We start from the raw sequence: 24,692 nt of genomic DNA, 5'->3' as shown, positions 1-24,692 counted from the left end.
GTGTTTGATGAAAGTGAAAAATGCCCGAGAAAAGGTGAAAAGGCGGGGCAACTTTGGCTACCTGTCCCTGTCGCTAATGTTATGCAAAATGAAAGTAAACAGAGTATGGTTATCCCTATGTGTGTGTGTGTGTTGGGGGTGTGCTAGTGGGCGTTAGTGTTTGGCATACAAATTGTTGCTGGCGGCTTTTTAGGCATAGCTTAATGCATTTAAATGGGAAAATTACACAACTTTTTGCGACAGCTTTTCTCTGCTCCTCAACTACTTTTCTAGGTGGCCATCGAAAAAGGGTTGTGCATATTTAAATTTAAGTCTAATGATCAAGCTTTAGGATGGACACAAAACTTAGACTGAGCATATTCCACCATGATTGGATAAGCACTTTAGTCAAACGTATCTGGAACTTATAACGCTTAATGCCTCATTTCACAAATGATTCCGCAAGTGTATCCCCCATTTAAGCGCTCGATTGCAAGCGGAAATCTCAACGCCCGCTGATTCGCACAATTTCTGCCACTCGAGCCGTGTGCCACATGTGGCGGGAAAGCTTTTAGCGCTTTCATTGCGGTAATTAATGTTCGCCAGCTTGGCTTTAAGCCGCTTTAAAGTCGTTGGCAAGGGGAATGGGAATCGGAATCGAAATAGAACAGACTTTTATTTAGGAGTAGCACAAGCTTCTTGCGAGGAGGTGCCATTGTGCGAATAGCCATGCTATATGTGCGCCCTTAGTTGATGGACGCCATCTGGGCGCCAACTTTGGCTTGCTGACTGGCTGGCCCTGGCCCATTGTTGAGTGGGCAAATGTGGCTCACTGCTATGGCTTTTTTTCCTCCCGCTTGCTGTTGTTGTGACTGTAAAAGTGTCGTCATTGTTGTTGCCACTGCTGCTGAATGGCTTAACAACAATAACAATGGCGAGTCGAACAATAACAACAAGGGGGGCAGCAAACGCACGCACATCTCGGCGTTGTTGTTGCTGTTGTTGGCCTAGGCTAGAAGCGTCCTCGATTCTGGTAAGAGAGCACCCAAACTACCCACCCGCCCACTTACAGTTTTGCGACCCTCCCACCCACTTCAGTACCACCACCACCCCCTCTGTCGGCCGGCGGACGGACTTCTGCTCGTTGGCTTTTATTGCTTCAGCTTCAGTTTCAGCCCTGAAGTATGCAGCGCTCTGCCCGGCTTTTCCCGCTGCACACTGCCCTCCACTTCCACTTTTCCACTTCTGACCCACTTTACGCGTTATTTATTTACTCACTTTTCCTTTTCACTCGGCCCGTCCCGTCCCGTCGCAACTGCTTTCCTTTTTTCCGTTAGCCCATTGTTGCCGAAGTCTTATTATTATGTGGCTTGCTTTCGTCCTTTCTTCAGTTTTATTGCTTGTTGTCTATGGCGGCGACAGCAATTATGTAGATTTCAGTTGCACAAATAAACTTAAATTTATATTGTAGTCCGGTTGGGCAAAAAAAGAACGGGCAAGGAAAATGTGAGGGCTGCATACAGGACCGCATAATGAGCGGGTTATTGACATTAATTGCTCGCCTTCGCTGGTGAAATCCAGGATCAGACGCCCGCCGACAGCTCGTGCGTATAATATGATGTATGATATGTCAGCCGAAAACACAAATACCCCACAAACAGCCTGTCATTCGGCCTGAAGTACCAAAAGGACGAAAGCACGAACGTTTGACGGGCGGCGATGAGGCAACCTGCGAATTTGGCAAAACACTCCGACTGTCTGTCCGTCCGCCTGTCTGACCTGTCTGCATTATTCCGTTTTCCTCGTTTTTGGATATTTGTGTTACACAACACACAATGCCAACATTGCCGCCAGTCAGTCAGCCGCAGCGGGGGATAAAGCGTTTTAACCTGACACCAGAACAATATTATTTATACCATCAACACCTTTTTGCTTGATGTGCTCGGTACTTGTGGTTGCACGGAGAATATGGCTCGAGTGATTAAGGTAATTGTGGGCCGAAAAGGCAAAGTAATCAGATAAGACTCGGCGATTGTTCAGTATTTGAGGTTCATTAAAAGAACCATTCAAGTAATGTTTGTAAAAGAATGTGGTCAAAGGTGCTTCGAAAATGAAATGAAGTGTATATGTCGCCGGACATACAAAATTCAAAAGGTAATTCCTGGTCGAAACACAAAAACTCGTAATTGCAAAAAAATGGCACTTTTTTTACGCAAACATGAAGTGACGTTTAATTGAAGCTCGTTTTCTGATTTCCGCTTATCGAAATGAGTTTTTTGCCCATTTATAGCCGCGATATTGGATTACCTGTGGCATTCGCTTTTTTTTAGTACGTTTGCTTATCTTTAGCTGAATTCATTTAAATATTTGCACACAATTATTTGCAGATGCGCAGCCATCGAGGCTGAAAAATTGATTGCTTGTAATGTACATAGCAAATAAATCGAATCAATGACTGCGAATCGTGTAATAAAAAGCATGCATATTAGAGCAAACAAATGCTGTATATAGATTGTAGTTTAAATTATGAAAAACTTTCTGGTTTAAATGAACCACTTTCCTCCAGATAACCCAATTGCTTTAGACTGTTAAATGCAAAAGTTATGGTTAACCAAATAACCCTGCAACTTTCTGAAATCAAAGTTATGTTTGACGAGAGACCACGGATTGTCGCTTTAAGGTCGGGTCGAATTTAATCAGCCTCTGAGGAATTTTGTTTGCCACCTTCGTCGAGCTAAATCCCAAAATTAACACCCCCAAATGGAGAGCAGCAAAGACCGACCCCAAGCTGAAGTTGACTTTCTGGGGAATGACTTGGCCCTGATTTGCTTGGCTTTCAGCCCTCAGCTTTCGGCCTTCTTCATTCGTGTTGAATTTGAGTTTGAGTTTCTAGCTCGTGTCGCCATCTTGCAGGACGCTTCGCTGAATTCGCCAGGGCAACGCAATAATTTGTGTAAATAATCAATGGGCTGTGCCGGGGCTTATTGACATATTCTCTAGTATGCAATGGCCCCGGGCTCCTTGGCGGCCTTTTGTGGCCAGGGCAATTAAATTATTTATAGCCGCCTTTTGTGAGCCTCCTCTTGGAACTTCCCCATGGCAACTTCGATGTCCCGTGTCTAGACCTCGTCCACGTCCTCGAGCAAATGTAAGGACGGACGGTCGGATGGACGGACAGACCCGAATCCCAATCCCGAGCAAGTGCAAAGGCAAAAGGAAAAGCACAAGCCCCCCAGGTGGCTGGAACTCGAAACAGAAGGCGGCTCTAATTACAAAGAGCTTAGGCTCGGAAAATATGCAACAATTGCTAATTTGATGGGCTCCCCCCCACGTTTCGGCCGGCGGTTAATGTTGCTTCAGCTGAAATAATAGAAAAATTAAAATACTTTACAGCGCCGGCTGAGGGGATCAAGTGTCAGACAGGCTAACAATTATGGCGCACACCTTTTTGGCAGCCCCCCTTTCGCGCCGACTGTCGAAGCCATTACCAAACTTTGACTAATACCATCGAAATTTGTGCATAATTTCGTGGCACTTAAAGCAGACGCTTTGTGCGTACTTAAGTGACACGCCCATCGCCCTGCCACGCCCCCAAAACAGTACGCCCTTCGTAGTGCCGCTTAGCAAAGCAATTTAACAGAGCCCGAAAATTGTGAGAGCCTCCGAATTTGTAAGTAATTCCTTTAGGAAACTTCTGCGCCTAATTTGCCACTTTAAACAGGTGACAGGATTTGTGACGTAGCAACAAGTTATTCAATATTTATGCGGTTTAAGCCCACTTTTGTGGAAGTTGACAGTTAAATGTTTAGTGATCAATGACACTAAATGAATTATTTGTTATCCTGTCAGGGTGTTTGCAAGTCGGTTTCGATGTAAGCAAGCTCGGGCAGCAACAGTTTCTGCATATATTTAACTTTAAGTAGAACACGTCGCACTTAATTAACTATTCAAAAATGTTGCCAAATTGCTGTGGGGGGGATTTGAGGGAGCAACCTAGCCATCATTAAAGTGAATTGTCCAGACAGCTTCAATCTCTCTATCTCCGCCTGAATTTTTTGTTTCTTTTTTGGTAGCTACCCCGAAACTCGAAAACCACCCGCAATCGGTCGTGCGTAGGCTTTTTGATAAGACCTGCTCCTTCCATTTCGCATTTTCCATTTCCCGTTCCCATTACATCCGCTGTAATGGCGGCTTGTCCTTTTTGTGTAGCCCCTCTTTGTTTGTCTGCGAGGACGTCCTTGACTTTCCACACCCCAAGCCCCCTCCCCGAGATTCGATGGGGCCATTTTCCCCATTTGACTTTCAAATAATAAAACATATTTTTTGGGGCGCCGAAGCCGCACGAAAACGGCAGCTGTAAAATTTGTGGGTTATTTGTTGAAAATACATTTTCCACTTTTCATTTTCGTTTCCTCTTTTTTTCCGCTCTCTGCTGAATTTCCCCTCTTTTCTTTTTTTTTTTTTTGCCCGGCAAAGGTGAAGTTGGGCCGTCGTTGTTGGCTTTCGATGATGCGACCCAGGCTCAGGTTATGTTTTGTGGGATATTTGATGAAGAGGGTCGCCGGCGGGCGGAGTGCGTTGGCCATGAGCGGAGAGTGCAAAAATGCCAATTTTATGCATGAGCAAATACTTAAAATAAAGTATAAAATATTTCATTTAAATGTAAATGATTTTTTATTTCACTTTGACTCACGTCTGATGTTTGCCAGGTGGAAAATACACGAATAAATAAACGAGTGTGCGCAAATGTGCTCCCATTACGCCAGTTATTACAGTTGTTAGTCAGCAGTTTTCAGCTTCGCTTTATAAATAAATTGTATCAATTAATATTTGAACACGTTTCGGGAGCAAGGACACTTAAAACTATACTTGTAAACGCACTTCACCTCGAAGCAAACTATTTAAAATGTAGGGTAACCAATGAACAATTAAGAAATGAAAATCAATGGCGCTCCCATAAAGTTAAACAATCTGCGCACTGTTTCTTACAGTGAAGTTCATTCATAAATTGCGCACTCTGACAACTCTGAATATGCCATAAATAAAATGAACTTATTCCTTCGAATTACTGGCACCTTTTCTCTGATTTTTGTTGGGTGCAAACGAGACCATTTGTAGGACCATTTGCCATTTATCTTGGACTGGCGACCTGGACTGCTCCCAGCTAGTTGAGAATTATGAGGCATGTCCTTCGGCCTCGTTCCTGTCGCTGCCCCCGAAATTGATGTACGATGTGCCAGGTGATGAAGGAGCACTCGCTCCCCATAAAATATCTCTCAGCGAGTCTGTCTGTCTGTCGTTTGTCATAAAATTAGCGACAGTTCAGGGGGCGTGATGGGGAGAACGAGCGGAATGAGGAGGTTAAGTAGGATGGGGCATGCCCCATGCCGTGGCTTCATTTGGGTGTCCTTGTGCCGCGCACAAATTAGTTGGTGAATTTTTTATGTTGCCACAGCACGATAATGTGACACGGCCGCCCACATACGTCTTGTCCTTGTGCCACGCCCCCTCCCCAGGGGCATCCTGCTGATGTATTCGCTCATTTTGCTTCCACCTTGACAAGGTGTCCTTACCCATCGCCATCGCCTTGCCTTCGCCTTTGCCCATAAATGAAAATTGATGCTGGCGCAAGATTTTTCACGCCACATTGTCAAGTGTGTTGATTCGATTAAGATGAGGGATGAAGTGCGTCTGGGGAGGAGGCGGCGAAGGGGCTGGGGACTGCAGGATGTTCGGTGTGTGGCCCACAAACCCATTTCAAGTGCAACACCATCGCATTGAGCCGCAGACGGCGACTGAAATTGAGACTCCACCTAATTGCATTAATGCCGCATGGAGCTCCATGCCATCAGCCAGCCAGTCAGTCACTCCGACAGTCCGGCAGTTCGTCATTACATCAGTCGAGTGTGTTCCACGCTCATTACGAGCCGAAAAGCGAATCGGGAGCACGCGAGCCGTAGTGAAATTAAAATTTCCGCTTTTGCGTGAGAGTCTGTGCGCAATAGCGATTGCAGCAATAATTGCAGAATTGCAGCAAATATTTGCAACACAGGGGCACATCGCATCGCATCGCAACCCATCGTCCATTGTGTAGGCAATTTGACTGTCCACCTATGTGGACGCCTGTGTGGCATGCCTCAAGCCTCAAGGCTGAGGGCCTGCGTCACGCAATGGGAAGCCGTAGATGTAGCTGTTGCTGTTGCTGCCGCAGCTGTGGATGTTGCATGTTGCTGCTGTGCATGCTGCTGCTGTTGCTGTTGCTGTTGCTGTTGCTGTTGCTGTTGCTGTTGCTGTTGCTGTTGCTGTTGCTGTTGCTGTTGCTGTTGCTGTTGCTGTTGCTGATGATGATGATGATGCTGATGCTGCAGCCTGACCCATTGTAATTGCATTGTGGCATTGTGTCGTCCTACTCATCACTGCCCACTTGTCTGGCTCTTGCTCTCGTTTTCAGTCTCGTTGTCGTCTTTCAGTTCTGGGTGCACTGAGAGAAAATGATGCAGAGAATAAATCAGACAAGGAAAAGTTATAATATGTTATTTTATTAGTTTTTATAGGAGCCTATTAATACTTATTAGTGCAAAATATGCAAAAAATAAGCCCTATTTGTAGCTTATAATGTATTTTAATCAAGCTGCATCAAAACGTTAGTTATTTTTCTCAGTGCATAAGAAAGAACCGATGCTGCGTTGGATGATTCCCCGGTTTTAAGAAGGATATCCGCTCCTCTACTCAATCGGTGCCGCATTCCTGTGCCCTCCCCAATTTCCCCCCGAACCGCCTGCCCGATCTGTTTGGCATGCGGACAAAATAATTACAATTTCGCATTATTATGCGAAGTGAATTTTCATTTATGGAACCTTTTCAATGTCTCAAGTGCTGCTGCTGCTACTGATTCCTCGTTTATTTCGTTTCGCTGGTGGCCGTTTCGTTGTTGTTGATGCTGCCGCCTCGTTGAGAAGTTTATTAAAATTGCAAGTGGCCCTGGCCGTCGCGCGGATGTTGCAACATTATTTTCGTATTAAATTGTGCACCACGGCTGGAGATGGGAGCCATCATCAGAGTATTTATATGTGTTTCGCAGACATATTTGCAGACGCCGCAAAAGGATTTCAGGTGTTCGAAAGGCAAAGGAAAGGCATCCATCGGATCCATTGGGTGGTGGTGAATGCAAATACAATTTTGAAACTACATATTTGCAGGAGCGAGTTGAACGCACTTCTTATATTGAACACACATCGCTGCCCTCGAATGCATTTCAGTCTTGGGCATTGAACGAGGAGTTCTCCAGCATTTTTGAAGGCATGCCATAAATGCTTCGACGCCGGCAAAAGCATTTTGCATCCATTGGTGTTTATATTGTGAGGTTCCTGACTGATTGTGCCGAGCTGGCGATGTTCCCCGTTTGGCATCTTAAGTGCTTTTCGATTTCCCCCGATTCTGCCACCGTGCTGCTCAATGAGCCCGAAATCAATTCAAATGGATGCAGCTACCTTTAAGTTTAGAGTGCAGTATTTAAGCACAACTGCTGATGTTGCTGCTGCTGTTGCCTCCTGCATAATTAACAGCCATCGAACTGCGAAGGGCGATGGGCGATGGGAGGAGGGCGGTGGGCGGTGGGCGTGTGTAATCCTATTTGTAAGCCCCACTCATTATTAATAAGCACAATTTCGCATAATGGCCAATGAGAGTGGAAATGTAAATAAATTATGAATATATAACAATGTGAGCGAGAAATAATAATATAAAATATTTGCTATGTGCGACGCTGTGTTTTTTGTTGCATAAAAATGGCTGAACTTACTTTAAATCCGTTTGCTATTTTCGCATTCCTGATTTATTGCGAAATATTTACCCTCCAAATAGAAGCACGTCCTGGCCACAACTTTCCCAGCCAACCGAATCCAAGCGAACCAAACCGAACAAATATATCGGGAAAGTTTAAAATTCCAAACGCCTACGCAGCCTAAGAACGTAAGAACGTAAGAACTGTGGACTTATATAGAAATAAAATGAAATGGGCAAACGAGACAAAGGGGATTGTGGGTGGCGGAAGATGGCCCTTTCTGCTTAATTTAAATCTTGTCTCCTTGCCATCTCTTTCTTTTATTATTTATATTTACAGTGGTGGTTAAGTTGCTAAGCAGCTTGGGTTTAATTAAACGTTTCAACATTAATTTTATTAATTTTGAATATTAGAATATATGTATCTTTTGAATATATGTAAACTATAAAACCTATAAAAATAGCTTTTTAAGAATGCGCGGTTTCTTCAGGATATTAAGCGCAGCTAGAATATCCTATATATCCTTTAGCAAACAAAGCAAATGATGTATCTGTAATTAAGTAGTAAATATTTATATCTATGGCCATCGAAATAAAATCACGCCACCAAATATAATCAGTTGAGCTTGTATAGAACAATACGTTATTAGTCCGTAGGTGTGGTATTTAGTACTATTATTACGACCGCATTTGTTTATTTACACATGCCGCCCCCCTCCCCCTACTGGTTTCCATGGTGGGGGATGTTGGCCTGCCGATATGGCAGCTTATGTCAAAGTACGTGCCTGGACGTCCACAAGGCCTACACCTTTTGGCGGTTTGGTGGAGACAGAGGCGGCGGCAGTGGGGGAGCAACAACTTGCCGCGGGCTAGAAATCGTGTTTAGAATGCCTAAGTGCGTCGTGAGCGAGTCAAGTGGCAAGTGCCGGCAACAAACCCCCCATTTTGCCCCCCATTTCGAGCCGCACTCCCCTCGCAAGTGATGCCCCCCTCCGGCAAACGAAACTATGCGTGGGCGTTGTGTGCGTAGCAAAGTTTAATGAACTTCAAAGCATCGACATTCCCCATTCCCATGCCATTTCCATTTCAATTCAATTCAATTCATCAATGCGGCAAACATCGATTGACGAATGTTTGCTGAGCCCCTCAATAATTCTTTGATGGAATTATTATTATTGTACGGCATCGGTATGGAAATGTCTGTGTGTTTTGCATATTTATTGGCAGGCTGGCAGGCTGGCAGGCAGCGCTCTGTAAATGGCTTTTAATTATGGCCATGGCTATCCAATTCTGACCGCATTTTATGGCCGGCAACAACACGGCCTGCCTGCTGCATGATGGCATTTTTCAATTGTCAGCATTGTGCTTTGTTTAATTGTTCAACCGAAACAAACAGCAAGCATGTCAAAGGGAGTGTTCTGAGGGGTGGGAGGCAAAAAATAACCAAAAGAAGGCACAAAATGCCAGTGTATAGAAATGAATTTCCACCATCTAGCGTGAAAAGCGCCGCCGGGAAAATGTTCAAAAATGCAGCCAGCAAAACCCCCCAAAAACCCCAAAAACAATGCGAATTTGTCAAACAAATGCAACGCACATGCTCATAAATTCGCAGTTTTTGAATGGGGCGGGAAAAGCGGGAAATCGGAAAAGCGAGGCTATAAACAAAAATGTTTCCATTTCTTTCCCGCCGCGTTGTTGGTTATTTTTCCCGTACGCAGTAAATCAGCAAAACAGTGTTGTAAACACCACAGCTAACTAAGAAAATTGTTCCCATATCCCCATGCAAACCCTCTGTAATTGACTTCTTGTAGCCAAAATAATCTAATAATTGTTCTCCCCCTTTATTTTCAGGTAATTTACAACACCCTTTTTGTGGCCCGCATAAAGCATTTCGCTCGTAAGTAATTTAAGTAATTTGTCAAAAACAAAAAGCAGAGCTACGTAAGCCTCAACAACCATCGAGTTTATGAAGCGAGCTTTATTTTTATTATTATATATATTATGCAACAGCAGAGGGGGATGTGTGTGTGTGGAACAGGAAACAGAAAACAGAAACAAGTAAAATCACAGAAATTGCTGCATGAATATCCTTTTAGCGCGCTCCTGACGCTTTTATGCGCATTTAACTTTTACGGTTATGATGACGTTGCGGTAAATTGGTATGGGGGGAGGAAGGCGTGCCACGCCCACCTCACCCTGGCTGTAAAAAGTTGAATTCAGTATTTGTATCGAAAACATTTTTGCGAACGAGAAGCAATTAAAGTGAGTCTTTCAGGATTAATCAGGACATGAGGCGGCCATTTCCCACCCTCTCGCTTTCCACTTTCACCGCATAGTCGTGCATAGTTTGCATTCCATTTCCATTGCATACTTTCCAGTACCATGAATGAAAAGCCCCGGCATTTGCAGGACTCACAGTTGTAGCCTCGTAGCGTAAAACTCTCCCAGTGTCTGAGCCAAGTTGTTAATGTGGAATTGCACTGCAACCATCCCCACTGCCAACCATCCCCCATCACTTCCATCCCCTCCATCGCTTCCATCTGCTCCTCCTGGGGGATTGCTTGTATCTGGCATATTAAAAAGGCAGCGAGCGAAACAAACTGAATGAAAAGTTGTAGTAATGCCTTTACAATGATTGCGCCCCCGAACAGGCCCAGCAACTTTTCAAATAAACTTCTCTGCTCTGACTGACTCTCTGATCTGCGCCTGTCTGTTTGAGCGTTCATTGCACCCGTGTCGGGAAACTCAAACGGCAACGGCGACGGCACTGCAACTGCAACTGCAACAGATACTGGCGGCCATTGTTTGCCAATCCACGCAGGATATTAGAAGCGAGGCAAGCTGCACTCATTACGCATACGCCCAGTTGGCCTGATATGGCAAATAATCGCCGCCTTAAAGTGTTCGCTTGAAGCCAGTGGCAAGCGGCTTAAATGCTATATGATGCGCCCCGTTGTTGCGGCTGTTGTTGCAGTGAAATAAAAACCGCATTTGATATATAAAGGCATCCGAGCAGGCAGGCAGGCAGGCACCCACAGCACCAGACAGCGTCAGACAAAGCGGCACGACAACCAACTGGCTGCCGAGAGTGGAGTCCTCCTCCTGTATGCTGAATCCCCACTGCACCCATTTCCCATTTTCTAACTCTATGTCTGTCGTCTGCCTGCTGTCTCTATATATATATGGCTAGAGCCTGCCTTGAAGAGTTTTCCCAGTGTTTTCTGTGGCACGCCGACGACGACAGCAGCCATATACCCTTAAAAGGCCCATCCCCTGGATTTCCCACACACACACACAGAGACACTGATACGTTGTACAGTTAGAGAATTTGCATTCTAAAACATTACATTTTGATTAGGCTCAACGCATATCTAACAACTACATAAACAACTGAAAACAAATGAAATGCAATTCTGGTTCCAATAAAATGATTTTTAATTTCCTTTTCTATTACACAAATCTTCATAAGATACTGACTTCAAAACAGGAACTTCGTGATAGCTTGCTCCTATTATTATAAACAATATTAAAATCAACTTGATTGATTAAAAGTCTAAAACATAAAATCGCTTATCTATAAGCGATTCTTTATAATTCCAAAAAGGATATTTATCTCAGTGCATAGATGGCAGTTGGTTGGCTGGCTGCGCTGCATGTTTGTGCTTATGGAAAATCCCTGCGCTCTAAAAAATTTATAAGTGCGCACATGGTGGAGGAAAAGTCTACATTGCACGCCGGCCGGGCTGCTCCATTCCCGCTGTTCCCTCATTTCCCGCATTTCCCGCCTTTCCTCTTTGCATTTTGCGAAAACTTTTGTAAAATGACAAAAATATGCCCATTAAAATGAGCAAATGTTGGAATTTATGTACATTAGGAGGCATAGGCGAGCTAGCAAGCTGGAAGCGAGGAAACTGGAGGAGTGGCAGCCTCATAAGGGATGCTCTTTTATTTGCCCGGCTTGTGCTTTTCCCGCCGCCCCTTTCCCGCTCACCATTCAGCTGCGGCTCATTCATCATGGAAAAGGGAACACAGAAGGAGACAGGCCGAGATAAGCAGGCGGAGCGGGGAAGGGCGGGAAAACTGTCCTTTCTGACTGCATTTCTTGGCTTGTTGAAGTCACAGTTGGTTAGTGCAAACAATTAGCGCAGCTTAATCAGATTTGCCCCGGCGCATTAAGGCCTGGTAAGTCCCTCTGTGCCGTGGAGGGGCCGGGGGAAAACCCCTTTTTCCCAGTCAGCCTGGGCCGTTCGATTGGGCGAAGAAAAGTTGACCCCAAAAGTTTGTGCTGAAAGAACTTAAAACGCTTTCCCGACTTGGCCGCGGGCAAAGTTTAGTCCTGCCAGGCAGTCGGACAGACGTAAACTTTTCCAATTTTAATGAAAATATTTGTGCAGACTAGTGTACAGTGAGCGCCATGACCATCAGCATCAAACTCGAATCCGAATCGGATTCCCGAGCCGGACAAGCTCGTATCATTAATATGCATGTCATCGAGCCAAAGGACCAAAGGATCCTTCTGCTCTGCCGGCGAACTTTATGAGTGGATGGTTGTTACCCACATAGTTGGTAGTTGGAGTCGCTATCTCCATGTCCATGTGTTTATAACAAGCTGTGGAAATATTTCCACTCTTTTTCCTTCATTTTCTTGGCCAGACTTCTGTTTTTGCTGTCCGCCCATCGATTTTCCAGGCGTTTTTCCTCGCACTTGAGGAAAACAATAAGTCGAAGCCAAGGCGAAGTGTAAGAAAAAAGGAAAAGGCTTCCTTCGGCATTTTCTCTTCTCAATTGTGTTGGCCAGCTTACGTGTTGGCAAAACAATAACTTGGCCAGAACGGAATACCTATGCATTGTGCACTGGGCTTAAATTCCGGCCATAAATGGCAATCAGCAGTTATGCTTCGAAATTGGCAGCTTCAATTACAATGTACAGGTCGACATATGCACATAGTTTTAATGCTCGCGCCGACATCATTATGAACTTTTAATGAGCTAATTAAGAGCAACACTTTCGCTTTCAACGCACAGCACATGCACACAGCATGGCGAAAGTTTTCATTTTGGATTTCGGACTTGTTGGCAACGGCAAAATAGCCGAATTTGTTGCCAATTAAAAGTTGCCACCGAAAGAGAGAGGTGAGTCGATTTGCTTCGGGGTGACAAAAAGCAGCAGCTCTCAGCTAAGAGCAATCGAATGGCATTTTAATTGAAATTCCCCCAAAGATTCTGCTGTCTAATAATCGAAAGGAAATGCAAGTCACGACCCAAGTTCACTCTGTGTATATGTGTGTGTGTGCGACAGTACGAAGGATAATGAAAAAGAAATTACGTTTTATTAGTTGGAAATTGAAATTTCCTAAACGAATTTTGGTCGCTCCTTGAGAATATATTTAAGGATATTTAAAGGTTGTATAATGGCTAATAGTTTGGTAATTCGAAATAGAATGGGTTTTGATTAAAGTGCAATTTAAAACGCCTGAATTTGCTATTCCTACACAATAAGATAAGGCAACCTAATGACTCTTGGCCCAAATGGACAGCGTATCCTGTAGTTATCTAAATGTATACGCATTAGCTGCTATCTTATCTGCAGCACAATTAAAATATTAAAAGAAATCATAAACGGGACAGGCCACTAGCCATAACTCATGTCATTAAAAGTTGTGCGGCCACCGAAAACACCAGAAGCACCACCAGAAGCACCACCAGGAGCACCATCCAAAGTGGGGTGTGTCTGCAATAAAATTGCCCACCGCGTCTAATTCTAATTTACTGCGTTTATATGGCTTGGGGAGCCGGGTTTTCCACGGCATTTTTCCGGGGCGCCACCTTCAGCTTTGTTCTCGGGGCGAAATAAATTGGGGAAATTTATGCGGCGAACATTAAAGGGCTGTTGTTGTGCAGGGCTGAGGATTCGGGGCTATGGCTAGGATTCGGTTGCCAAGTGGCAACCTCACCTGACGGCACTTAATTTGGCCCAAAATGAGTTACAAATTCTGGTTCCGTTTTCGGTGCAAATTGTTTGCCAATTTGCCTCGTGTTTGTTGTTCACGCGTTGGCAACGCGTTGTTTGTGTGTGTGTTCGCGATAATTGCGCGTTAAAATATATATCTCAGACGGCTCATCTCGACTACGCGGCTCTTTGGGCCAAGAAAGGAAGGAAGGAAGTTGGCTAAACAAGCGGCATTCAATTAGGAGCCAGCCAGGCGGAAATTAATCAGCCGCCAGTCGCAAAAGCTGCCAATCAGGAAAAGTTTTCCCTTTGAAGTTGCTCCATGTCATTCTCATGCAGAATCCATGAAAATGGGAAATGGCAAAGCTTTTCACACACCCACTACTCACTGACACCTACCCCCACCCCCCTCCACGAAAAGTGCAGGCTGCCTGACACTGACAATGACAATTAATCAAGCGATAACAAGATGTAAATGCAATGCATTGAATATTTTCCCTGACCCCGCCGCATAATATTTCCGAAAGTACCTTCCTTGTTTTTTTATCCAATGTTATTTTTTTTTTTTGCCCGCTTTTTCTTTCTGTGGCCTTGGGGAGAAGTGCAGTTTATTTGAAAATTAAATTTACGCCAAATTTGCGCAGACAGCTGGCTGCGTTTTCCACCCAACGCCCCCCTGTCAGACTTTCAACTTCATGAATTGGATTATGCCGGGTTCTTGGACCGGAGTCTTGGTGAGATTCGGGCCATGTTTCCCAGCCGCCGGCAAGCTGGCTCTGAATCAGAATCTGAATCAGAATCCGAATCTGGAGCTACTGGAGCTGAAGCCTGCATAGTTTTTAAGTAGCTGCGTAAATTTTGCCGCACAGATTTGCCCGGAAAAGCTGGAAAAGCGGGGGTGGGCGGGAAAACACTCACCCTCTCGTCTGTTTTCTTTCAGCGCAAAAATTGCCGCCAGCATCGAGAGTCGAGAAGAAAAATGAAATGTTGTCTATGCATGAATGCAGTCGCTGATGGCGAACAGGGGAAAAGAGTGGAAAATTCCGGGGAAAACGGTGGCCGGGGGCGGGGAAATCCCTTTGTGCTCACGATTTGCGTACTTTGCATGTACGAACAAACGGTTTAAGTGCTTTCAAAATGTTGACGCTCGGCGAGGATGCTGCTGATGATGATGCCATGGTAGTGGCGATGGCGATGGTGATGGGGATGGAGATGGATATGGGGTCCATGATGACGATGGCCAAACTCCGACATTATTTTATTATCTGCTATGTAAATTTGCGCGCTGCAAAAGTTTGCGTAAAGTATTTCGGGTTTGATTTTGTGGTAGCCCCAGCCGAAGCTGAAGTTGAAGCCGAAGTTGCCAGTTCCCAGTTTCAAGTTGCAAGTCCCCAGTCGTTATTCTTATCCCCTTGGCCAGGATTAGCCAGCCGTTTGAATGGCCGAAAAACCAATAACCGAGGGCGCTATTCTGTGCGGGGCCATAATTTAATTCAATTATCGTGGCCACTGCCAGCCGCCGCCCCGCTGAGTGCCGTCCTTTTTATGGAATTTCTATTGGATTGCCGCTTAAAATGCTAAATTATGTGCTCTGCGGCAGGGTCTATAAATTTAATTCCACCTTAGCAAATTCATGGTGGCCTGTAAAAATTTTATTGCATATTTGCAGGCGCGAAAAGCTGCCGCATATGAAAAATATTTAAGGATCTACGACTAAGGACGACGGCGGCCCAAACAATTTGCCAAAGCCGCTTAAAAGCCGCAAGGCGCTGAAAGCCCCACATACCTTGAGGTCCTGCTCCTGCCTGCCTTCTCGACCTCACACATGGTACACACATCCGACTGCTGGCATGTAGGTCCTTTTGTTTTATTTGGCCAAGTTGGGTGCCGAGTGTGGGGAGGCAAAGCCTATTAGACTGCCGGCGAAACCAAGATGGCGCCATATTAAATTTCGCTTTCCCCGACTGGCTGGCATTGTATTTGTTTATGTCCTCGCCGCTATTCCGTCTGCCACACATAATTGTGCCACAAAAACTGAGGCCTTAGTGAAGCGATAAAGCGCTCCTCGCTCGCTTCCTGATTATCAGGCATCAGCCTTGGTTGGCTTTCTTCCTGGGGATTTTGGCCTCGCAGGACTTGAAAGGAGAGCCGGGCTTGCCAACTAATTGTTAAAGCTGACAAATGTGACGTCAGCCTTAAAGAGCAGCCAAATCTTTAGTTCCGTTGTCATGCCAAATAAGAACATCTGGCCTGGAGCCTCGCTTGTTGTTGTTCTTCGTGGCTGGCTCTTATCAAATCAGGACTTTTGACAGCTTTTGGCAGACGTCCCTCCCCCCCGTCGAAGGATGTGTATGCTATCTGCTTGATTTTTGTTTGTGTGGCGCGTGGATTTATTTATGTCGTCTGCCAACCGGCGGGCAAAGTAATAAATTTTTCGCAGAAAGCAAACAAACTTCAAATCGTTTTCATTAAAAAACATGAATGTGGCAGTTACTGGTAATTCAGTTCCCCCAACAATCCCACCATTCCAGCGACTTCCTATTCCTATCATCTTGTGTTTCACTTGGCTTGGCAGCTTGATTTTGATTTATTGACCTGACAGGTTAAGGCCTGAATTATTAATGCCAATTACTGTGATTACCCGAACAGATTGGGGCTGAAGCGACAGAATCATTAACTCAGAATAGGTTTCTAACTTTTGGCAGGCGCATTATCTGCGAACTTTAAAAGAGACTTGCTTAGGTTTTTATATCGACCTTTATAAACATTTAAATTTGAGTAGATTCAATTAGTTCATAACATTATCCTATCCATAATCTTTATCATGTCTGTAAAGTTGTTAGCAAGTGCCTTTCAATTAGTTTGCCTCAGAGCTATTTCCACAATTTGCCGCAAATGTCTATCGGAGTACTTGAAAATATACTTTTATAGCACCTAGAAAACGTAAAATCGATGGCAATCGAATGAAATTAAATGACCCCAACACCGGGCTCTTGAACAAAAAGGATTCAAATTTTATTGTAACACACTCTCAAGCGCTGCTGCAAAGTTTTCCTTTTGAACTTAGCCTAGTAAAATTCTACAGAAATTTCCTGCGATTCGTTGGCTAACTTTCAACATTTGCTTTCATTGCAGGTAAAAATCCCCCATCCAAATGGAACAATTCAAAGCCCCCAAAGTGGCTAACACATACACATTGATGGCTGGAGCAGCCGCAGAGCGAATCGGCCAAAATTGGATTACAAACTTCGCTGAGCAGAAATAAATCACTTGACTTTCCATAAATCATTAGTGTGAGAGGGGCGGGGAGGGACTCTCGATCCCGATTCCCCTGGGTCACGTCTGCCAAAATCAAAAGCATTATGCCCGAAAGTATGCAAACATAAACCAATTATGGCCAAGCGCCCGAACCGAACCAGTTTTCGGATTTTGAGTTTTCGGGCCATATTATCCCCTTAGATATCATTGTGCCGCCTTTGTTGCCATTTTATTATGGCTCCTGGCAGTCAAAAGAATCGCCGAAGCATTTAATCAAGGCACGCACACAAATTTACACGCTAAACTGATTACGCGGAAAAGCCAATAATTATGTAATCGTAGCCCCATATAACTTTTGACAAAGGTTCTCCACTGCGGCAGCATCTTCCAGGCGGCTAAAAAGGTCAAAGGGGGATGATTTAGTGGACCCATCTCGCCATGAAATGTGGAGCAGTTTGCGGTTATTGACCAGGCCAAAACTGCAGTCATGGGTTTTGGGAGGCGGAAACGGGAAAGTGGAGAGTCGAGAGTGGAGAGTGGGCGTAGGGTGGTCTTTTATTCTGCCTCTGAATGGCCCTGGCCAAATGGCAATGGCTGGCTGTTAAGGGCGCAATGGAAGCATTTTCCAGCACGCCGTTACTTTTAATTAACTTTGATTTTCATTAAAGAAGCCATAAACACGAGCTCCGCCTTCTTCCACTTCGTCCGCTGGGCGGGCAGAAAGTTGGCTCTCCTCTTTGGCCATAATGATTATGAATCGGAGCCAGCGCCGCATGCATTATGCATTATGCATAAACAGTAACAAAAGTTTAATAAAAATTCATTTCAATTTTTAATTAAAATTAAATTTTCATGCCGCTGGCTCCCGGGCTTTATAGTTTATAGTTTCTCGCACAGCTCAGCTCCCCGCAAGGAAATTAATATTTCGGCTGGCATACATAAATATATGTACATATAGGAATACAGACATGCGTGGTGTCCATTTTAATTATGCATAAATGTCTGTCTGCATTTTTTCACTTTGGCCCAGAAGGATGGAAAAAGATCTCGTCCTGGGGCCATAATTCGACTCTATTTGCACAAGTTTTTCTGCAGCAATTTCGACAGTTTTATTTTATTTTTTTCGTTCCGTGGCCCCGACCGCAAGGTAAATAATTGACCGGGCGACGGCGGAAACCTTTGTTTGTTTAGGCCATTAGCCCCGTGCTCGTGTGCCCCCGCCCCTTTTCCGCTTTTCCGTTTTCCGTTCGGTTCGTGAGTCATTCACTCAATTGTTGCATGCACACTCGGCTTATTAGTGCAGCTCACTTAAGGCAAACAAAGCCGGGCTAAACTGTTAATCGCCGGCAACACTTAAGACAAACACGAGTTCCAGCCGCTCGACGAGATTGAGCGGAGTGGTGGGGATTGGGTGAAAGGCTGGTTGCAAGGGAGGTGGGTGGAAAATCCGGGGAGCGCCGGTGCACTTGAGCCGCAACAATTGCATGTCGAGTCGGGGAAATTCCTCTGCCGGTCTGCCTTTGTTCGCACTCAGGACACATGGATGCACATGCACTTGCACACCAAACTGGCGGAGGAGAAAAGCTGGGCTGAGATAGAGAGAAGTACACCGGGAAATACCTTACATCAATAACATAAGTACGAAAAAGGGAAACCTTCGGTATCTAGAAAGTGTTACTATTGTAAAGTTTAGTTTTTCTAAATGCCTTGTAATAATAACTTCTTAAGAAAGCAAGATTTCCCTGTTGATTTTTGTGAAATCCCTGCATTTTCCCCCAACTTTTCTTCAAGTGCATAGAGACGCAGAGGCTTAAGAGTTACAGACACTCGGTGTGGAAGTTGCACTAGCCACCTGTTCTGCTCCTGCTAATCTTGATGGCCTGCCAATTGCCAAATGCAATTGCCATTGATTGCCGGACCCCGGGACTCCGAAAGCAAAAGCAAAAAGGAAGCTACATTCGGAGGAGCAGACAACAGTGGAATCCACTTGGAGCCTATGGGGCATGGCATAGGTGGCTTTTGTTTCACTCCACGTTATCTTGCACCTTTTCCAGTCACAGACACCTCTCACACAGAAGGTAAATCTCCAAGATGGGCGAGTGGCAGCTCACTGCGTTTGGAACGCCCAAAAACCTAATTGAAGCTAACCAAATGTTGACCAATTAGAGTTTTCGCAGCCGGAAAATCGATTAGCGGTCGGGCTATCGGCTGGCTGGCTGTCGGCTGTCCGCTAAAGGCCCAAATCGGTTGGCTCATTTGTCAGGCCATTAGATTAAGTTGAAACCGTTGAAACTGAATATCCGGGCCACCTGCTATAACAGACTAATGCCCAACATTATGGCCAATTGACCGGGGCTTGTTTTGCGTTTTAGCGTTTTTGTCCTGCGATGCATTCTATTTATTTGGTCTGTGTTATTTGGCGAACCCTGATTGTTGTAGAACGCAATAAGCGAATTTGCATAAAATCTCAACGTTTGGTGTACTTTGTAAAACGAAGCCAAATAAACTTGCCATAACAATAACAGCAGCAATAGCAACATCAACGCACTTTGTCATGTTTTATGCATGAACAACAACGGCAGCCAGTAAAATCATCTGAACACTAGCAAATTTAGTGCCCAGGAACTCGAAAAAATAATTCAAGTTTCGAAAAAAAGATTGATGTATCGAGAAACCATTTTAAAATCAAATTAAAATGTGTGCTCAATTGAAAGCATTCTTTTAGTAGCCCTAATAAATTTCCATTGAAGTATCTGTATAAAATGTACTTTAAAAATATTTAAGTGCATGCACCGTAATGCAGAACTTAGTGAAAAAGGTTCGAAAACATTTTCAATGATATTCAATTATATTTTAAAGTGGCCTTTGTGTCCTTGCTTTTAACCAACTCTGTGGCATATGTACAAAAAATATCTCACAGCATACTTTTAGACACTATTACAAGTGAGTTTATAGTTTACGCTTTTTTAACCACCTTTTTTTATGTGGCTTGAATATTTTATTTGAGCTGCACGTTTTGCTCTCTGTACTCGTGTTTACAAATCCAACTAAATAAGAAAAAAGCTCGACAAATAAAATGAAACCAAGGGCTTACAAGGGGCTAAACCCCCCTCACCACCACCTCATCGCCATGCGTTTGTCGGTGTTTGGCTGCTGAAATCATATGCAGCGTCCTGTTGTATGCCACATATTGCTAGTTCTGGCCCGATCCCCATACCCATCCCTATCCCGCGCCCCCGAGTGTTATGCATTTTCGACTTTATGGTAAATCAGATTAGGGCTGGCCCACTTTCACACACGCACACACACACACACACACACGTGCACATGGAGCTGAGCTCGGCTCAGTTACAATTTCAATTGCAAAAATGTGTTGCATTGTTTTATTGGGCCGCACTGTCTGTCCGTTCATCTGTCCGTTCGTCTGTCCGTTCATCTGTCCGTCCGTCCTTTCGAATGTCTGCCCTTCTGTGGTGCGTTGCAGTTGTTTGTTGATTTAGCAGTTAGATTTATTGCATATTTGATGCCATGCAACAAATTGCCTGTATGCCACAGGGCAATCTCTCTGTGTGCCACCTCATCTCGTATTTCTGTATCTGCGTGTGTGTGGAAGGCAATTTAATAATTTTTTTCTACCACTATGAATTATTTTCGTTTTGTCGAGGGCTCTTCATATCGGCCATTCGGAGCGCTGCTGCGGTCTAATATGCAGTTAGTAAATATAAATTTCCACTGACAGCATCGACTAAACGAGAAATTCACATTTCACAAGGTGCGGAGATGCCACTGAAAACGGAAAATGTTTACTGAGGTCGCTGCACATATTTTCGGCATATTTCCATGTTGACCCATAAATATTTAAAATGTTTTGATGCATTTTACATTTGTATCTCCGCCGCTCTCAATGGCTTCCTTTCATTCGATTTAATTATTTACGTTTTAGAATTTCGTGAAATTCGTGTAAATAGACCTTTATTTTGGGGCGTTGGTCGAAATTTAAGCGATTTAATTTTTCAAGTTTTAAATTGCTTGCATGGATGTATGTTTGTGTTTACAAAAGTCGACTAGTACGCTCAGCCTTTTATTTATTTTTTAATTTATTTCTTAATTGGTCAAGCTGCTTGGGCTGAGCTATGGTTTTTTGCACAAACAAAAATCTCAAAAATATTGCTTATATTTATTTCTTAATTAGTTTTTGTGACTGTGACACCATTGCAGTTTTGCCACAGCTTTATCTTACGATTTCTCAGAACTTTCCCCGTAATTAGTTTTGCTTTCTGCCTGCAGTTCATAATGTTATTCCACATGTCTGCAATTGTCAGATGCAAATGTTGTGCATTTTCCTTCGCTTTCCAGGCATTTTCCACCAAGCCATTGTTGTCATCGTAGCTGCTGTATTTGCTGTTACTGAAAGTGGGTTCTGCTGCATTTTCCCACTCGCAAAATTACCTTTTTGCGTTCAACCGCTGTCATGTGGCTGCTTTTCCACTGGCTGTCGCCGTTGTCGCCGCACTTAATTTATGGCATTCGCTGTTTGCCGCAAGAGCGGCGACAACAACAACGCCAAGCAGCCAGTTGCAAAATTTTACAAATTTTTGGCACACGGTTGCAGCAGCAAGAAAAAACAACAACCATGGAAATGACATCGGCAATTGCCGCTGCGGTTTGTTCTGCCGCCCCAAAAATGGAAGTGGTGGGTGGCGCCTGCGGGGGTGGGGGGTTGGCAAAATGGTTGGAAAAGCTTAACGCTAACAATGAAATTTGCTACAATGCCAAGAGTATGCTAAAAACGTAATTACCATTAAATTACACACGGCATTTGGGCCAAACTACGTGGGTGGCCAGCAGCGTACTCAATCACATTTGATTCAACTCACCTGAGTGGCGATTTGCGAGTGTTTCTATTAGTGGATTTTGACAGTTTCAGTTATCGCCGCTGTTGGCCAGCGCAGCGTGAACAAATATGCACTCAATTAATTTAACAATAATAACAACAGCTGGATTGTCCTGCCAAAACAGCAGCAGAAAAAAGCTGTTTGAGAAATAAAGAAAGCATCGCATGGCATGAATTGCTGACTGCAACTTTCACTTTGGCCATAGAGCCAGAAACCGAGAACGAGCTGCTGCTGAGTTTCAAAAAACAATCAGAGAAATGGCAAATTGCACATTTCCGCATGTAAATGCACACTCACACCCACACACACACACACTTTAAATGTGGGGGAGTGATAGCCCACTTTTGCACTACCCCTTTTGGCTCATAGCTGTTTGGGGTTTCCATTCTTTTTTTGCACGTCAGACAAACAGCTAAAAACAACCGCAAATTGTTGAATTTAATTTTCATTTTGGATGTATTCCAATTTCATCAACTCGAATGCGAGCCCGCATTTGAACGCCCCGCCACCGCGCTCGTGTGGATGCAGCACAACTTTGCTTTGCCAAATTGCTTTCGCTGGCAGCAGCACTGCGTATACGTAATATTTGTTAACACGGCGAAATGAAAGCCAACAAAAGCCAACGAAAGTTGCAGCGGCAGATCCATTGCCTTTGGCAGGACAAGCGTAATGTGCAATTACACACTTCGTACTCGTTTTCGGATTGCTGCTGGCTGGTGGTGACTCCTGCATCTAGTCACGCATAAGTAACGCGTCCATAATTTCCCCGTTTTGGCCCACATTCTGGCCAAGAGCACGCTCCAAATCCGCACTCGCATCCAAATGCCACATGCCACACGCCACTACCATATGCCACGTAGCACGGGGCACTTGCTGCTGGATGGCGGTTCATATATGAGTGCGACATGTTTTGAATTTATGCCGCGGACGTGCAAAACTTTGGCCCTCGTAAAACTATGGCCAAGAATCTGAGGCCAAAAGCCTGCTTGCCGCTATCAGTGCAGAAATGGCCTGGATTCCTTTCTACTCCTATCTGGGTACTTTCTAAGTTCTAATGTGATTTGCTTTGGATTTTCTTAATCATCTATATTAAGCTCTATATTAAAGTAACCTGCACTTCTGTCCCACAATAAGTTTATATATTTGCATAAAATTACATAGACAACATAGTTTTTTAACATTTTTTCAAGTTATATCTCTTGACTGCCTGTAATTTGGTAGTTCCGAATATATATATAGACGGTCCTTTGTCCTTCAGACGGAACGGCGGACATTTGATCGAGTTGGTGCTGCGGGAATTGCATCAATTGCCGCCACCTTTTGTTGTCGACACCTGGCCGAAGCCTTTCAGCGCTATTCAGTATTTCGCATATTTTTTATGGCCATCGATCAATTTAATAATTCTTTTTTGGGGCAGCGAAGCGCTGACGTCCATCAATTGTTGCCATCGAGAGGGGTAATGGAAATGGTGGTGGGAGAGTTGGGAGTGTGGAGCTGTGGAAAAGCCCTGCCTCAACAGATGCGCCATTACAGGCTTTTCCTCTTGGCCCCCTTTATTTTTCCCCAGCTCTTTTTTCCACTCGCTTCGTTCTCGCTTTTGTTTCAGACGAGCGTTTTTTCCATATGGCTGCGTTGCAATGTGTCCTCGTAATTTATTCCTGTTGAGTGCCATGTGCGAATTATTGTCAGCGATTTGTTGCAAATTTAAGGTATGGTATTAAAACGGCTTCGTCAGTGGGACAGAGGAGGGGAGGGAATGTCAAGCGAGCGAAGGAGCGACACTAAATGAAAGACAAATGGCGGGAAAATCCCCGATGGAGTTTGGCTTGGAGCTGGTGGCCCCACATACATGTACATGTTTATAAATATTCCTTGATGAATGTTCATTTGCGGATTGGATTGTTAGCATTTCGATTCAATTACAGCAGCCCGGCGAATCTGAGCCAGGGTCAGGTGAAACGGGCGAATAACAAGCCTACCCACCCACCTAATGCATAATTTATTTGCCTTGTACATTTGGGTCGCAGCATAAATCAGGGCCAAAAACAGCAGCCAGAACATAAAGGAAGCCGCGCAGAACAGCAAAAATTATACTCTATATAAAAATCGGGGCTAACAGAGCTGTAAAACCCATTAACAATTACGCGCTGCGTTTTGCTCTTGTTACGGACTCCGGGCGGCGGCCTGTTGTTGTCAACCTTTTCTGGGTTTTTTCTTTTGGGGAAAGTGGGGAAAGAGGGGAAAACCAGCAGCAAAATGATAACCTAATTATGTTGGGGGCGCACCTTTTCGCTGCCTTTTTTCTGGCCCATCCGCTTCCTTGCAGCCCTGTGCCACAAAGTGAAATTAAACAGGCTGCGCGAAATGTCAAAAGCGAAATGGAAACCAGGCCAGAAGGGAGGAAAAGTGAGTCAGAACCAAAGACGCCATGTTTTGGGCCTTAGAGTCTAGGTCCTTTTGGCCGCCCCACATCGCTCCACTTCTCCACTTTCTCTCCGGGCATACGCGTTTTTAATTTCCCCACAGTTTATCTGGCTGCCATTCAATGCCATTTCATTTACTTCCGTTTCATTGGAACTGCCCTCCATCTTTCCCTCTTTCGCTCTCTCTCTCTCTCTCTTTCTGGCTTCTGCTCCCTTTTCGACTGTGGCTTGTAATTGCTAATATCCGCTTTTAATTAAGCAACTTCCTTTTCAGCACTGCGGTCCGACGGACTGTGGCTATCTGGCTCCCTTCTTTCGCTTTGGCTTTGGGGTTTATTTTCCATTTGTTCGGCCATACACATACATATACTATATACTATAGTAAACTGTATGTATTTGTAGAAT

At 44.5% G+C, this 24,692-nt stretch overlaps 1 protein-coding gene across 1 annotated transcript in view; it reads left to right on the top strand.

Annotated features, from left to right (window-relative positions):
• The window catches only part of LOC117138487 (Krueppel-like factor luna), a 108,714-nt gene that overhangs the window by 65,603 nt on the left and 18,419 nt on the right, over nucleotides 1-24,692 (top strand). The gene's annotated exons all lie outside the window — the stretch shown is intronic.

Source organism: Drosophila mauritiana, chromosome 2R, assembly GCF_004382145.1.
Source record: "Drosophila mauritiana strain mau12 chromosome 2R, ASM438214v1, whole genome shotgun sequence".
NCBI classification, from domain to species: Eukaryota; Metazoa; Arthropoda; class Insecta; order Diptera; family Drosophilidae; genus Drosophila; species Drosophila mauritiana.
This window is presented reverse-complemented; position numbering and strand designations above follow the sequence as displayed.